This window comes from Danio rerio, chromosome 25 (genome assembly GCF_052040795.2).
Source record: "Danio rerio strain M-AB ecotype USA chromosome 25, GRCz13ab, whole genome shotgun sequence".
Lineage (NCBI taxonomy): Eukaryota > Metazoa > Chordata > Actinopteri > Cypriniformes > Danionidae > Danio > Danio rerio.
Window position 1 is genome coordinate 36,452,852 of NC_141045.1, and position 17,149 is coordinate 36,470,000.

General features: G+C 39.9%; 1 protein-coding gene across 4 annotated transcripts in view; it reads left to right on the top strand.

Moving 5' to 3' along the window:
- Positions 1 to 17,149, top strand: part of roraa (RAR-related orphan receptor A, paralog a) — a 512,855-nt gene that overhangs the window by 420,457 nt on the left and 75,249 nt on the right.

The window sequence follows — 17,149 nt, forward strand, 5'->3', positions numbered from 1 at the left end:
TTTCATAATTTATACAAAAGGGATTTACGTGTGTGTGTGTGTGTGTGTGTGAGTGTGTTTGTTTTCGCTTTTTTTTTCCCAAGCTTGAGCAACCGTGAGTAAACAGTGCATGCTATTGTGTTCGTTTACGCCGTGCCTCTCATTAGCGATCCCTGCGGTAATTATCGAGCTGATAGTAAAAAAATATTCTCTTCCTTCTATTCTCTCATATTCTCTCGCCGGCGCTGCATTATTGATCAATTCAAGCTGAAATCAATCGAAATCCTGCACATCTTCTAAATCTGAGGACAGAGGGACTGTGCGAGAGCGATGAATTCTTAAACACTTCTCGGGACAGTTTTTTTTTTTTAAGCGTGGAATATAAAAATGTCATCACGGTGCCCTTGAACGGCAGGTTGGCAGTGAGATTCACACAGTGAACCCAATGAAGCATAGTTCTTTTGTGGGCCGCAGGGTAGGACTCGGAATCGGCCTGAATATTTAGCTGAAACAGCTAGTTGGGTAAAAGAAACTCCCACAACTAAAAGAATATGATGCATGAAATGTTATAGAGATATATTATACTGTATGTAAGTATCTGTTTTTGAGTCTGATAGGGCTTGCTTTCATAATTAAATTAAAATACTACATTATATTTGAAGGTGCAATATGTAGGATTGACACCGAGTGGTTAGACTTGGTATTGCAGTCCAAATTCGAAATATTGGTGAGGGTTTTTTTTCACCTGACCTCTCCTCCAATGACTTAACGAACATGCAGGTTGCCAGATTGACGACCCCAACAGTAGCGAGTGTGCCTGTTGATTGGTCCTTACACACTGTAAGATGGTGGGCCAATGTTAATATTCATATTATTAGCTTATTAAAAATGACCTCATGTGGATTATGACGTACCAAATGTTTTGATGTTATACAGAAGTTATATGTGTGAATATATTTTTCTGAAATATTTAAGCACATTGGAGTCTGATTGGGCATGCTGTGGCTTTGCAACAGGCCTTGATTCATAATTAAATTAAAATACTCAATTATATTTAAAGGTGCAATATGTAGGATTGACACCAAGTGGCTGAATTTGGTATTGCAGTCCAAATTCCAAATATTTGCGAGGTTTTTTTTTTCACCCAACCCCTTCTCCGATGACTTAACGAACATGCAGGTTGCCAGATTGAAGACTCCAACCGGAGTGAGTGTGCCTATTGATCGATCCTTACACACTGTAAAATGGTCATCTAATGTTTTTGTTTGTAACATTTATAACATATTAGCTAATCAAAAACCACCTTGTGGATTATGAAAGATCAGTTGTTTTGATGTTATATATAAGTTATATGTAAGAATATATTTTTCAGAAATATTTACATTGGGGTCTAATGGGGCTTGCCTTAACTTGGCAACAGGTCTGAATTCAGAAATAAATTGAAATACTTCATTAAATTTAAAGGTGCAGTATGTAGGATTGACACCAAGTGGTTGAACTTGGTATTGCAGTCCAAAATCCAAATATTGGCGAAGGTTTTTTCACCTGATTCCTCCTCTGATGACTTAACGAACATGCAGGGGACCAGATTGACGACACCAATAGTAGCGAGTGTGCCTGTTAATCGAGCCTTACACACTTTAAAATGGTAAGTTAATGTTAATATCCATTAGCTAACTAAAAACCACCTCATGGATTATAATGCATCAAATGTTTTGATGTTATATAGAAGTTATATGTAAAAATATATATTTCAGAAATATTTAAACGCATTGGAGTTTGATGGGGCTTGCTTTGGCTTTGCAGCAGGTCTGAATTTATAATTAAATTAAAATACTAACTTAATTTTAAAGGTTAAATATGTAGGATTGACTCCAAGTGGTTGAACTTGGTATTGCAGTCCAAATTCAAAATATTGGTGAGGGTTTTTTTCACCCAACCCCTCCTCTGATGACTTAACGAACATGCAAGTTTCTAGATTGACAACAACAACAGTAGCGAGCGTGCCTGTTGATCGAGCCTTACATACTGTACGGTGGTCAGTTGATATTAATAGTCATAGTATTAGCTAATTCAAAAACCACCTCATGTGGATTATGGTGCATCAAATGTTTTGATGTCATATAGAAGTTACATATAAAAATATATTTTTCAGAAATGTTTAAGCACATTGGAGTCTGATGGGGCATGCTTTGACTTGGCAAAAGGTCCGGATTCATAGTTAAATTAATATACATTCATTCATTCATTCATTTTCTTGTCGGCTTAGTCCCTTTATTAATCCGGGGTCGCCACAGCGAAATGAACCACCAACTTATCCAGCAAGTTTTTTACGCTGTGGATGCCCTTCCAGCCGCAACCCATCTCTGGGAAACATCCACACACACATTCACACACACTCATACACTATGGACAATTTAGCTTACCCAATTCACCTGTACTGCATGTCTTTGGACTGTGGGGGAAACCCACGCGAACGCAGGGAGAACATGCAAACTCCACACAGAAACGCCAAATGAGCCAACGATCGAACCAGCGACCTTCTTGCTGTGAGGCGAACGTGCTACCCACTGCACCACTGCGTCGCCCTCTTAATTAATATGTGCAATATGTAGGATTGAAACCAAGTGGTTGGACTTGGTATTGCAGTCCAAATTCGAAATATTGGCGAGGATATTTTTTTCACCCGACCCTACCCTCTGATGACTTAACAAACATGCAGGTTGCCAGATTGACAACACCAACAGTAGCGAGTGTGCCTGTTGATTGAGCCTTATGCTGCGTTCGCACCAGAGACACGGATGAAACGTCAATCGTGAGTGATATACATGTTAAATCAATGCGAGATGCTAATAAACATCCGGCGGCCCATTTTACGCTAATGAAGCTGCACGAATGATGCGATTCTCACAAATGAAGCAGCACGTGTTGAGCGCTCAAGTTGGAAAATCTGAACTTAAGTGGAAATTTGTGAATGCTTCACTTTAACCAGTCATGAGCTTGCTCTTGTAGGGGAGTGATCATGACATAGTTGCTGTTGTTGGTGTCCCGAGGGGAAATCGTCTTGCCAACAACAAACAAAAGTTCATCAAACTGGGCTCGGCTCAGTCTGAAGCACCGCTGAAAGCCTTCATCATCCAGGTATAGTTTCTGGAGGAGTTGATAAACTCACCAAGCCGGGTGCACCTCCGAAAGGATCTAGTGCACTCAGACATGGCGTTGATGTGAACACAGCATTACACTGTAAGCTGCCCAGCTCATTATTATTAATATTATTAGCTAAACTGAATCTGAATCTGCTTCACATTTCGAATCCTGCTACCGTTGCATTTTCGGCTGCAACCGCAAATATAGAGGCAGCCTTCAAGACTAAATTTAAATAGGCTGTGTTTTCCACTAAGACAGCCAGAGGTGCTGAGATGTATCATTAAAAATATCCCAGTTGTAATTCATAGATTGTTGCATTTTAAATTATGTAGAAAATGTTTTATCTCAGTCATCGTCCTGGAACTGCACTTTTTTAACAAACCTTATTTATTTCGTCAGATTAGTAGTGGAGATTTTAAGACCTCAACATCGTAAGAACAGTGAGAAGAGATCATTTCCTAAATTATTATCATCCGAACAACATTTAACAGTTTAAAGAATAGCTTTCTTTGAAATATATTTAGTATTCGACAGAATAAAGGTAAGAAAATAATACGTAAAGGCAAGAAAATAGTACATTTGCATTATTGGGTGAACAATCCTTCCAAGTTCAGAGTTTTTCAGTTTTGCACTGGTCATTCTCTTATTCGATCCACTGATATTCGATTACGTTTTGGCTGTTTTCTTATAATAGCATATTACATTTCCAATGAGATAATATAACTGTTATGTTTGTAAGACTGCCTCATTGATTTTGATATCCTACCAGCGCATCCCCCAAACAAATGCACTGAGTAAATAATGCAAAGATGAGAGGTTTACTTTTCAAGCCGTCCTATTCAAATAATAAAAAAATGGTAAAAAGATTAATTTCAGCCCAGAGATCCCATTATGCAGGAAACAAATTGAGATTTATGGAATTAGAGCGTATGCGGCATGAATCGAGGTCTATTTTGGTGCACGGAGCATTGCGGTGTAAAATATGATTGGTTGCGGAAACGTTCTCGGAGTGTTGGCAGAACAGCCAAGCGAGTCTTTGAGACCGGATTAGAGGTAGAATTGTGGCATTGATTGCTCACCGTGTTTGCCTGCCGTTTGTTGTCTAAATACAGTTCAGATGCGCCCTCGCTCTTGTGGTGGGTGGCTCGCTCTGCTCAAGGTCGTTTGGGATGGTAGCGCTTCATTAATAACATCCGCGAATCTACCTCATCTGTCTCCACCCCCATCTGGCCCCGCCAACTGCGACCACTTCGGTTTGTCCCGGAGGACAACGCAACGCGATCCCATATTAGCAGAGAACTCATAACACGGGTTGTAAGGGAATGTCTTGCTTTCGCTCATTCACAGATTCAGAAGATCCCGTTTGAAGAACAGGTGCGAGATTGTACGTACGTGAGAGTGTGTTGTCTACTTCGCAGCATGCTTTGGTTGTCTACCAGGCGAAGACTCGAGCTGCTAGACCCGGCGGGTAATTCCCTGTTTGCCGCACAGCCCAGCAGCTCTACTACAGGGATGCAATTATCACAGTCCCAGACGCTTGCTGCAACCGCATGACAAGGTGCTACTAGAGGAACCATCAAAGCCTGATTTTAAATGATGCATTTAATTATGTAAAACGGGAATTTGCATGGGTGTTGGAGAGCTTGTGTGTGTACTTGTGTTTGTTAGCTTGTTGGGGGGTAAGGTGAAATGATCATAGCTGTGTGGTACCCATTGCACAGCAAGCTAGCAAACAGAGTTTGTGTAGTAAAGGTGTGTATGTGAATGTGTGTGTGTATACAAGTGCTCATGCAGTGATGGTGACAGGAGAGAGAGAGAGATGTGCATTTCTTGGTACAAACAACAGATCTGCACCACTCTAACAGCAAGAGGCCTTCCCCTATAAACCCACAACCCATGCGTCTTACACTGTCTCTTTTTCTGTCGTACTGTATTTTTCTCCCTCCTGCCTTACTGGAGCCTAAATTATCTCAAATAAACTGTTGTGTTTGTGTTTTTACAGAATCAGAACGGTTAGAATTTCTGCAACTCTCCAAGTAAAGCAGACTTCGAGAGTTGCAGAGTAGTACAAAGCCGGACCTGGTCACCTAACCTTTGCTTACATTACGCTTTGTGCTCACCTGTACACAGCTACTTAATCTGTAATTGATCTACGCTGGAATTGACATTTCAGCCAGTTGATGGAGACTACGGATATGGGGTGTTTCTGCTTAGCATCCACACCGCACTTACATTATCAGATTAACACGATAAAGAGTGGACAGGTAACTGGGGTCCGGAGGTTGAAGGTTATCATTCAAATCCGAATCCTGTTACCGTTCATTTCCTCCACCAAGCGGGAAGTACAAAATTAAGAATTTCAATGCCAGCATGTGGCTGCCGTCGCTAGGAAGCGTGTGTGAATCCAAATAGCATGGTTAAAATTTCATAAGAGTTGCAGAGAGCTGCACAAACTTAGCATTCGCTTTCGATTTGCCTACACTGGAGGGTTATGGAAAGGGATGGGTAGATGGTGCAGTCCTTACAGGAGGGTTAAACGAGCCACATTAAAAACGAACGTTTTATTTAAGGGGTTCAAAGCAGGTGGTAATAAACCACTCTGACCTCAACCACGAACACACGATTTGTCTAACTTGGATCCACAACCATGGGATAAACTTTAACATGGATTGTCTGTTTGGAATGCCTCTAGATTAGACTCTATTTTCTCAGTGGGTAGGTGTAGAGTAATGCTGAGTTTAGGTTCAAATCTCAATTCCAGCCCAGCAAAGGTGAACCTGCCTATTGCCGATACTGAAAACACTCTTGATCCTTGAGGAGGTTTAGGAGAAAGAGATCTTAAACCGCAAGGCGAGGATTCCTTTCAGTAATCCACACTGGCTGCTGCCTCGGGCTCTGCTCTCTACTGGGGTCTGTGTATGTATGTGTGTGTGTGTGTGTGTGTGTATGATGGCTTGGTTTGGACAGGTCCTGCAGAGAGAGAAAGGGATGGGGCAGCGGAGAGCTCCAATGTTAGCACACAGTACGCTGGATAGTGCATTATGTAATCATGCCTTATCAAGACCCACCGCCTGCATGGGCAGAAACACAGAGGACTCTCTCACTAGCTCTATCTCCCTCTTTTCTGCACAGACACACACACATAGAAATGCACACTCACCTCCCACTGCCTACCGAGAGAACGCAAGCCTTCATTAGCTGGGCTAAATATCCCTGCTTTCTGCAATCTCCATCATTTTTGGCCTTCGGGCACTGGGATAATTACCTGCTCTCATTTCCCCTCCCTCTGGCCAGTGGGGAAGAGTCCTGCGTTGCATTAGTTTGCATTAAATATTTATCGGCATACTGCACATTTTCCCATCCCGTCAGCCCCCTTGTAGCCCTGACGGACAGCTGCCTTGCCTTGATGTTTTTGCCAGGAGTCGCACCTCCTTTATCCAGCTGTCACCAACAGCGAAAGTGTTAAACAAAGCTTGCAACGGAGATGTTGGAGGGAATTCTAGGGGAACAATATAGAGAATGTTTATGTGGGGGAGTGATAGTAGATGGAGGAACCGTCATTCTTCTCAGGTCTGGCTGGCATTGTGTTCTCTGTTGTGTTTAATTTTGTCCACATTTGGTGGATGCCAGTTTGAGCATACTGTAAAATACATTCTAATGACGACCATTAGTGATCACCTACAGTAGTCTCTAATATCCAGCCTAATATCCAGCAGAGTGGTGAAGGAAATGGCTAATCTTACCTAAAGCGGTTCAACATGCCTCTTAAGTCAGTAGAACCGATCAGAAGGGTACAAGTTACAGAGTTTCAGCCAACTTTTAGAGTTTGAACATTCTGAGTTTTGTTTTAATACTAACCTAACTAATTACCCTGTAGTGACCTTACTTTCTGCCAAAGATCAGTGGAGCATTCTCCAAGACAAGTAAAGATTTGCTGTTTAATATCTTACTCATATTTTAGAATAAGAGTCCTGAATTTTACAGGATGGTTGACCTTTGTGCACTCACACTCTTTCAATTATCATTACTCTTCCAGAATATTTATTGAATCGATAGAAATAAGCCAACCTCTGAACACAGACACTAGTATCTTTAGGAGCTTGTTTACAGCTAGAAGAGGATTCACTTCAGTGGCCATGTTTAATTAGAACTGAAATGACTGGTTGGTTGATCAGAGGCATCAGTTTAAGTCCGGATTTGAGGACTATGCCTCTAAAGGCTGATTTATACTTCTGCGTCAAACGCCGGCGTATGCTAGAGCGCTGACGCATAGCCCTTCGCTGTGGCCGTCGGCGTCACTGACGTGCACCTCTCAAAAAATGTAACTACACGTCGCAACGAAGCGTAGCGCTTGCTCTGTGATTGGTGGGCTTGGTAGCTCTGACGAGTCTGGGCGGGACCGAGAGCCGCGTGAATGGCGCGAGCCTGATGGAGCGATTGTTTACAAGTGTGGAGTCCGGTGAAGGAGCTCCGGATGGAAAGTTTTGTTTTGTGTTTACCTCATAGTTAAAGTTGTTGCACGTCCGCCGGTTCCTGCCTCAAAATGAGCGAGTTTGAGCCACTTGTACATCCCGGAAGTGTTCAGGAAAAGTAAAACAGCAGCGAAGAAACTCAACACAGAGACACATTTACACCTCACTGCCAACTAGCGTTTCGGAAGTGTTAATGCAAACCCACAGAGACAGCGCGCAGAAGTATAAATGCATAGCTACGCGCATTGCATGCGCCGTGGGTTATGCCGGTCACTTGACGCAGAAGTAAAAACCAGGCTTAAGCCCCATCAGTGGCTCTTGTCAGATCATCGAGGAACATGGACAATGATGGGAGCACTTTTAAAACAAGATTGAACCAAGTGCCCTCAATGCACCATCCTCTGATTTCAGGGTTTAAAGGAAAGGATTTCACATAACTGATGTCTGTCAAGGGAATCTTTTTTTTAAAAGATACCTAGCATCAAGAGAAACGAAAAGGAGTCTTCAAAGATTAAATCCAAATCTTTGTTATGGCTGTTGCCATCCTTTTGTTGAGCTGAAGTATCTCTACTGACATATCTTCTAAGTCCATGCCCCCTGTTGTTTTAGGTGTAATCCAGCAGAAGTATGATCATGAAAGAATTATTTACACCATAATGTTTCATCTTTAACTCAAAATGTCATATTATCATACAGAGAATGCACTTGCAAAGTGTGTAAACTACATAGTAGGTAAATAAGTATATGCACTTTTACAACATGTATTTAGCAGTCAGGTTTGTGCAGAATTCATATACCTACACTTGACGGAAGTTCCTACCTTCGAGCATTTCTTCTGGTCAGCATTGAAATAGAGCCAGGTAGCATAATGTGATACCTGTGCAGTCTTGAAGTTTAGATCGTTATGACCCTCCATCCCACACTTTACCAGCAAGCTGATACAGCCGTTTAGTAAAATAATCCTCTCTCAGCTCTTGATTCGGTTTTCATTACACCAGCACGCCTCAAATTGAAAATAAATTTACAGATAAATGCTTTCGCTCGGCTGACAAATTATACAGCTGTAGCTCAAAGAGACACGCTGTTTATTTCGGGAACGAAGCAAAAGCAAAGAAACAAAAGAAGAAGAGGCTCGGAGAATGTTGATTAATAAGATGAATAACCACTACAGCAGAACTTAGAAATAAAATTTAAAAGACGCATCGGCTCTTCAAATACCCTTGCTCATTATTGTAATTATAGGTGCTACATTACGTCTTGGATTAAGTATTCATTACAGATTAAGGGGCGGATTTGAGCTTGTTGTAGGAATGCACACTTCTCTGTTTTGACAACATACTTGAAAAGCCTGAACCTCAGCCAAGATGCACGGGAGAGAAAAAAAAAATCTTTCTTTTTTTTTCATCTCTCAAGCGGGTGACTTTGTGTTTTCATACGGTGGCTTGTAATCTATTCCCGACTCTTTCTTTTGCATTCCCTCCTTTTTATCTCTCGCTTAACACCCCCACACGAATGCACAGCCACACATGTGGACGTCTAAATACAAACGCACACCTACACATGTACATAAACGTATAAAGTGATGCCTAGGCTTCCTTTACGTTATTTCATCTCTCGAGCTGTCCTTTGCTGTACTCTACCTCAGCGAATCCCACACTGACGAGGCGTAGAGTCTGTCATGGAGACAGCATAAGCCTTTCATATGCATAGCAGAGATAAGAGGCAGCCATTTTTATCAAGCCCTCTCTCTCTTTCTCTCAATCTTTACAAGAAAGTGTCTCCAAATCCCTGGTCTTGGTTAATGACATGGCCCTGGTCGTGCCAAAATGAGCCCGCTTTTGTTATTTCCCGCTTTTAACCTGACAATTACACCAATTATAGACAGGCTGCGCTGTTGACAAACACGCCGGGAGAATTGCGACAGGAGGAGTCCCCCGCTACACCGTCCTCTCTGTAATTTAACTAGCGAGGAGCACTGTCGCAATGGTTTGTTCTGGAAAAAAAAACAAAAAAAAAAGTCTCCCAAAGCGGTACACGGTTTTCTACAACAGGGTTGCCAGTCATTTATTTATTCCCGCAAACAAGCCGAATGCAATTTGTGCGCTGGGATTGTGAATGTAATATCTGCAGTAGGCTGAAAGGTTACAACTCTCGGCTGGATTGTGGGGCATTCTGGGAAATGAAGCACCAGATATTACAAGTGGAACTAAATTCACTTTAAAAGTCCATTGCATATATATGCTTTAAAGCAAAATTAGCGTTACATAGGTCTGTTAGCATCATTACATACAGTTGAAGTCCAAATTATTTACCCCCCAACCCCCCCAAGTGATTTTTTTTTCTTTTCTTTCTTTTTTCTTTTATTTTTATTTTATTTTTATTTATTTATTTATTTATTTATTTATTTATTTATTTATTTATTTATTTATTTATTTATTTATTTATTTATTTATTTATTTATTTATATATTTAAATATTTCCTTATCTATGTTTACTAGAAAAAGGAAAATTTCACAGTATTTCCTATAATATTTTTTTTTCTTTTAGAGAATCTCTTGTTTTATTTGGGTGAGAATAAAAGCAGTTTTTATTTAAAAAAAAAAAAAAAACATTTAAGGGTCAAAATTATTAGCCCCCTTGAGCAATATTTTATTTCAATTGTCGTCAGAACTTAAAAGTCACTTTAAGCTGTTTACTAGTATCTAGAAAAATATCTAATCAAATATTATGTGCTGTCATGATGGCAAAGATAAAATAAATCAGTTATTAGACATGAGTTATAAAAACTATTATGTTTAGAAATGTGCTTTCCGTTAAACAGAAATTGGGAGGGAAATAAACAGGGGGGCTAATAATTCTGACTTCAACTGTATATGGTATGTAAATGGAATAATCTTGTTCATGAAAAGAATGCGGTATAATGTTATTTGACAACATATGCTCATTATAAATACATGCTATGGAGTTTGGAAAGACTTTTATTTTGCATAGTGTGTCCTGCCAAAGTGATACTTGTTTTCTTATTGGCTAGCTGCAAAGTAAATCAGGAGTTAGACATTTGGATTTCCAAATTGCAGGAAACCGGAGCACCCAGAGGAAACTCCTCACAGAAACGCCAACCGGTCCAACATCCAGGACTCGAACAAGCAACCTTCTTGCAGTGAGGTGACAGTGCTACCCACTGAGCCACCTGCCCCGTTATTATATTCAGTGTGATCATCATTAATATGTATAGTTTGAAATAAGTAAGCTGTATTGATTGAACATTACTCATTCAATTTTTGATGTTTTATTTGAACAAATGCTATTTAATACATTCAGTTTAAGGCAATTGGCTAAATATAAATAGGGTAAGTAGGCAATACTAATATTTCCTAACATATATTATATTAGAAGTTTGAAAAATCCTATTTTCTAATATGCAAATAAGCATTTTTTAATTAAATGTGCTAATTTGCATGCATTTATACTGCTAAAATTTGATCCTGGTTGAAGTCAGATTGAAAAGTTTTGTTTCAATTTACTATATATTAGACTTTTCACAAGAGGTTTTATTAGGGGAAACTCTTTCAATACATTCTTAATCCAGAAATAAATCACTCTAAACAGCCAGGGGGGAAATTCTAGATGAAAAAAAGTAAACTTTAGTAGATTAAAATGTTATAGATATGAGTAAAAGTGTAACATTTGGTTGGTCTATGTAAGTGCTGCTGTATTGAGATTCATGGCTTAATGCAGAAGAAAAGTACTAATTTAATGACCTTAAGAAATGTGTTTTGTGATATAAATCTACAGAAACAAATTGATAAAATGCTTTATCGACACTTTAAATAATTAAATCGATGAAAAGAATACTGTGCAATATTATTTGACAACATATGCTCGTTATAATCACATGCTATGAAGTTTGGAAAGATTTATAGTTTGCATAGTGTGTCCTGCCAAAGTGATATTTGTTTTCTTATTGGCTTTCTGTTAGCAAAGTAAATTAGCTGTTCGATATTTGAGATTTCCGAATCGCAGATTTGGAGTCAATAAATGTTCCAGCTTTCTGTAGACATTTTCCTTCTTTCAGGAAATGTCATCTGATTTCGATTAGCAGCGCTGAAGATGTGTAATCTAGAACGTGTACTTTTGCGTATTCCACCACGCTGAGGTCATGGCATCTGAACCACGACCATGATGTCATGTTGCTACACGCTGTTGCTCTTTTGGCTTTGCATGGGTCCGGGAATTGTGAAACTTTGAAAGTATAAGATGAGGAGAACGTGAAATACGTTAGATTACAGTACTGCCAGTACGTTTCTGTTATTTTATAGACTTATTTATCTAATTTTTATTTCTTACAGATTATAGTGTTTCAAATTACTAAAATGACACTTTGTTAAACTGCAGAGATGCATTTTCAACATTAAAAAATCGACAGAGCAAGAAAAAAGGTCCCACAATGCAATTAATTATGGTAAATGAACTGAAAACAAAAACTGTGAATCACAAAATAGAGAATTTTTTTTTTACCATGTATTCGATGAGGAGAACATTCATTTATTCATTTTACTTCGGCTTAGTCACTTTATTCATCAGGGTTCGCCACACCGGGATGAACCGCCAACTTATCCAGAATATGTTTTACACAAAGGATGCCTTTCCAGCTGCAACCCAGTACTGGGAAACACCCATATACTCTCACATACACACACATACACTACAGTCAATTCACCTATACCGCATGTCTTTGGACTGTGGGGAAAACAGAGCACCTGTAAGAAACCTACGCCAACATGGGGAGAACACATTAAAATGCCAATTGACCCAGCCGGGACTTGAACCAGCGACCTTCTTACTGTGAGGCGACAGTGCTAACCAATGAGCCACCATGATGAGGAGAACATAAACATTTAAAGTGGATCACAATAGTTTTTTGGAGAATAATCAAGAATGGGTTATGTCTAAGAGTTTTAGGACAACTTTGATGGATTGTTTTCAAATGCTGACTACTGTAATCTTGACTTTTGGCGTAAACGGTGAATGTAAATGTGGTCTCAGTTGCATGCTAGCCTCATGTAACCATTAGAGAGACTCTCAATAGCATTGGTAAACAGTTAACTAGAGTAAGGTGAGGTTAAACCTGAATTACCTGAGCTCTAAAGTCAGGTCAGCACCTGAGCAGGACACTTGACTTCATTTACCTGTAAGTCTGGTTTAGATGTAATCCCTGTCATGGTATTTTAGGACCTGAGCATGCTTAGCTTCTTCCCGGAAATGTCCAGACTCACTCTCATCCAGGTGCCATTGTTTTCCTTTCTAAATCTGTCTATTTTAACCACTTTTTATCCGTTTGTTGAGATTAGTTGAAGTGTTAACTAAAAAGATGAGAGATGGTTGGTGAATGTAGTAGTTAGCTTTAGCATTTAGCAATCGTTTTTAGCATTTAGTATTTAGCAGAAGTAGTTGTTTTTCATGTTAGGAGCAGAAACTAAAGCAATATTTGAAAAGTAACACAACTTTATTTAATTAACTAACCCTTTAATTAATTAATCCTTTTAGTTGTTGTTGCAACAATAATACTCTCAAAGCCAGTGGTTTTTCAACACTAGTCACACAAAAAAAAAAAAAATGTAAATGAACAGTTTTCTATATTTTGTGATTCATTTTTTTATGCATTTTTATACAACGTTGAATGCTGAAAACTTTGAAAAGATGACTTTTATTTACATTTTAATAGTTTGAAGTGATTTATGGTCTGAATTGGTGTTGTAAATTACAGTATTGTAAACGACATTTTCTGTTATTGTATGGACTTAATTTAAGTGAAGTTTATTTATAAACTAATTTCGAGAGGAGCTCGCGCTTATGATCGATAGCACCTGGTCCACATTAGATAACACTGATTTACCAATCAGACGACTCCTTAACCACTATAAATAACCAGAGTATCTTACTTCAGCCATCTTCGTCTTGAAGAATTTCCTTGTCAGGGCAGCACGGAGGCCTAGTGGTTAGCACCACGGCCGCACAGCAAGAAAGCCACCGGCTCGGACTCTACCTGGCCAGGTCGGCGTTGTAACATAAGTAAATTGACAAATCTAAATTAACAGCATAGACACTTCATAGCATTAATCTACTTCCAGCATTATCAAGCAGGGGAGTTCTCGAGACCTACCTGAACTTGGACTTTCCTCTCGCCCTGCAACGGGGGTAGCCCCGAGCTCGAGGATCTCACAAGTTCAGGGCTCTCTCCCAGGACAGCATGCCAAGAACGCTCCATAATCTATCATCAGCTAAGGACCAACTCTTGAAACTATTCAACAAAAGTCACCTTGTTAAAATGCAGACTTAAATTGTCAGCATCAAAAATTGACAGCGCAGAAAAAAAGGTCCCATAACGCACTTCATTACACTAAATAATACAGTAAAAAACTTTTTCACAATGGTATTTGCAGTAAAACTTTGGTTAACTCTTTCTATGCAACTTTTTTCTTTTCTTTCTCTGAAAACAGAAATTAGTTTAGATGTTTCGAGATCAGATTAGATCAGCTTTATTTGTTAATAAAGGTCAGTGTATGATGGTTCGCTGGCAGATCGTCCATTTAACGGAACTTATCACTCTGTTGGCGTCGTTGTTTGACCATCATCATCTTTCTGCTTTCTGATCGAGTTACTGTAAGAACATAAGTAGAAAGACCAGCTCCACATATGCTAATCGTTCCAGTGGTTAATATTAGCTACACTGGTGGCCGTCACATTATGCCAAAGAGTCCTCAGCGCTCAGACCACATAGCCGTCATGATTTACACTGCTATCAAATGAAGTGAGGATCTCACAGGATCCATTATCAGAGATTTCTTTACAGCAGGCGTTCAGATTCATCTTCATTGCCAGCGCTCCAGAATACCAGACGGTCTATTTGGCCGAGCTGTTATGTAAGACTGTACATGCTCTGTGTGTGTGTGTTGTGACAGACACTGTCTTTGGGAATCCTAACCCTTATTCAGGCCTCCAGGGGTGAAGGAAAAGTTCATTGCGAGGAGCGTTACGTCTGAAAGTGGTTTTGTTTTGTCTTGTGACAAAAAAAGTGCCCCTTATTTAGTCAACATATGCTATTGATGTGTCAGTTTTGTATTGAGTTAGTTTGATAATATTGAATTCATGACCACAAAGTGTTTTTTTTAAGTAAAAGAACAATAGGGTATATGCAGAGTTATGCTAAAGAACTTTTAATTTGCCAGTTACCTGGGTTAAGCACTTCCAGTGAACTGTATGCCTTTGCAAAATTGCCTCGTTTTGCAAAGGTTTTGCAAACAGGTCTGTTTTCTTTAAAAATCACAAATCTCCACTGGCTGAGGGATATCCGATATAAAGTGGGTCTCAGATTGTACAAGAAGCACTGCATTAAATGACATTTTCCCTGCCATGTCTTTATAATAAGAGCATTTATTTTAGCCCAGTATATTCAATAGAGATTCTGCGCTAGCCTGCCAATTCTGACGGGCACGTGCAAGCTTTTTTGTCTTGTTTTACGCATGAGCAACTAAATGAATGCCAAAGTCTATTCAACTGATTATGTTTTAATTAACTTACAACATCGATGCTGTAAAAGGAACTGTATGAAATAGAAAAAAAGTCACTTTAACCCTTCACCGGAGGTTTATCAGTATGGGAAGAAACACTAGCTCCGCATATACCTTAATGAACCTGAACCACTAGATTTGCTTCTTTGCTGAAATATTGTGTTTTCATACATGTTAAAATTGCTCTTAAATTCATTCGTTCATTCATTTTTCTTCAGCTTTGTCACTTATTTATCAGAGGTCACCACAGGGGAATGAACCGCCAACTATTCCAGCTACAAGCCCATACACTCTCGCATTCACATACACTCTGGCCAAATTTATTCAGTTCACCTACAGCACTTGTGTTTGGACTTTGAATAGTGTTAAACACCCGTGTGTATATGGACTATCCTATCACAAAATGCGGCTAAAAGTCCTTCACAACAGTAATAGTTTGATTACGGAGTTTACATGTCTGTACTGCACTTCAATAATCCAAGTTAAATAGGAATAATTAGTTGGCAACCTTTGAACTCTGGTGAAACAAAGTGGTTACGTCATACTCTCCAAAGCAAACGAGTGACGCGCAACACAGAGGCAGCCCGGGTTGCCAGGTTTGTGCAAATTCACCCTCACGCTTCATAGTAACACCACGACTCACAAGACAACTTTTCTCCTCGACGTTGTTATTTAGTCTCGTGAAATTTCGTAGCCCGAGATCTCGTCACCTCCCTTCCTGATAAAACTGAAAGCCTACACCCCACCCTGCTAATCACACATGTACACTCACTAGACAACATCACTACAATACACCACGTAATGTTTACCAGAGAGAAAACTTTATAGTACAGTTAGTAATTATGATAAAGAACTTTTTAACAGGGGCAACACGGTGGCTAGCACTGTTGCCTCACAGTAAGGTCACTGGTTCGAGTCCCGTTTGGACAAGTTGGCATTTCAGTGTGGAGGTTGCATGTTCCCCCTATGTTGGTGTGGGTTTCCTGTGGGTGCTCCGGTCCAAAGACATGCGCTATAGGTGAATAGAATAAATAAATTGGCTGTAGTGTATTTGTGTGAATGCGAGAGTGTATGGGTGTTTCCCAGTACTGGGTTGCAGCTGGAAGGGAATCCGTTGTGTAAAACATATGCTGGATAACTTGTCAGTTCATTCCGCTGTGGCGACCCCTGATGAATAAAGAGACTATGCTGAAAGAAAATGAAATGAAATGAACTTAGTTTGTTAATGTTTGCCTGCATATTTCTGTCACAGCGATGACGTTAGCCTTTCTGCTTAATTTACGCATTTTAACAGTTATTTAGGACAGCCTATCATCATGTTCAGACCGAACGTTTTGATTAGATCAACTTTTTCTAGGGTGACACCGTGACGCAGTAGGTAGCGCTGTCGTCTCACAGCAAGAAGGTTGCTGGTTCGAACCCCGGCTGGACCAATTTGCATTTCTGAGTTTGCATGTTCTCCCTGTGTTGGCGTAGGTTTTCTCCAGGTGCTCCGGTTTCCCCCACAGTCCAAAGATACGCTCTATAGGTGAATTGAATAAGCTAAAATTGTCCGTAGTGTATGTGTGGGTGTGAATGCAAGAGTGTATGGGTGTTACCCATTACTAGCTTGTGGCATCCGCTTCCTAAGAACACATGCTGGATAAGTTGCGGATTCATCCCGCTGTGGTGACCCCTGATTAATAAAGGGACTAAGCCAATAGGAAAATGAATGACTGAATGACCTTTCCTGGTCCCGCACTTCCACTCAATTTAATGATTGCTATAAGGATGTGCAGAGAACTTTCAACCAGCATAACAAAAACAGTTTCTGAGGACAATCACCTACTGCACTTTTAATATATTGCATTATGCCGGCGCTAATAGCCTAGTGGTTAGTGCGTCGACACATAGCACCAAGGTGCTTACTGTGACCCGAGTTCAATTCCCGGCTCGAGGTCCTTTGCCGATCCTTACCCTATTTCTGCTCCCCACATTTCC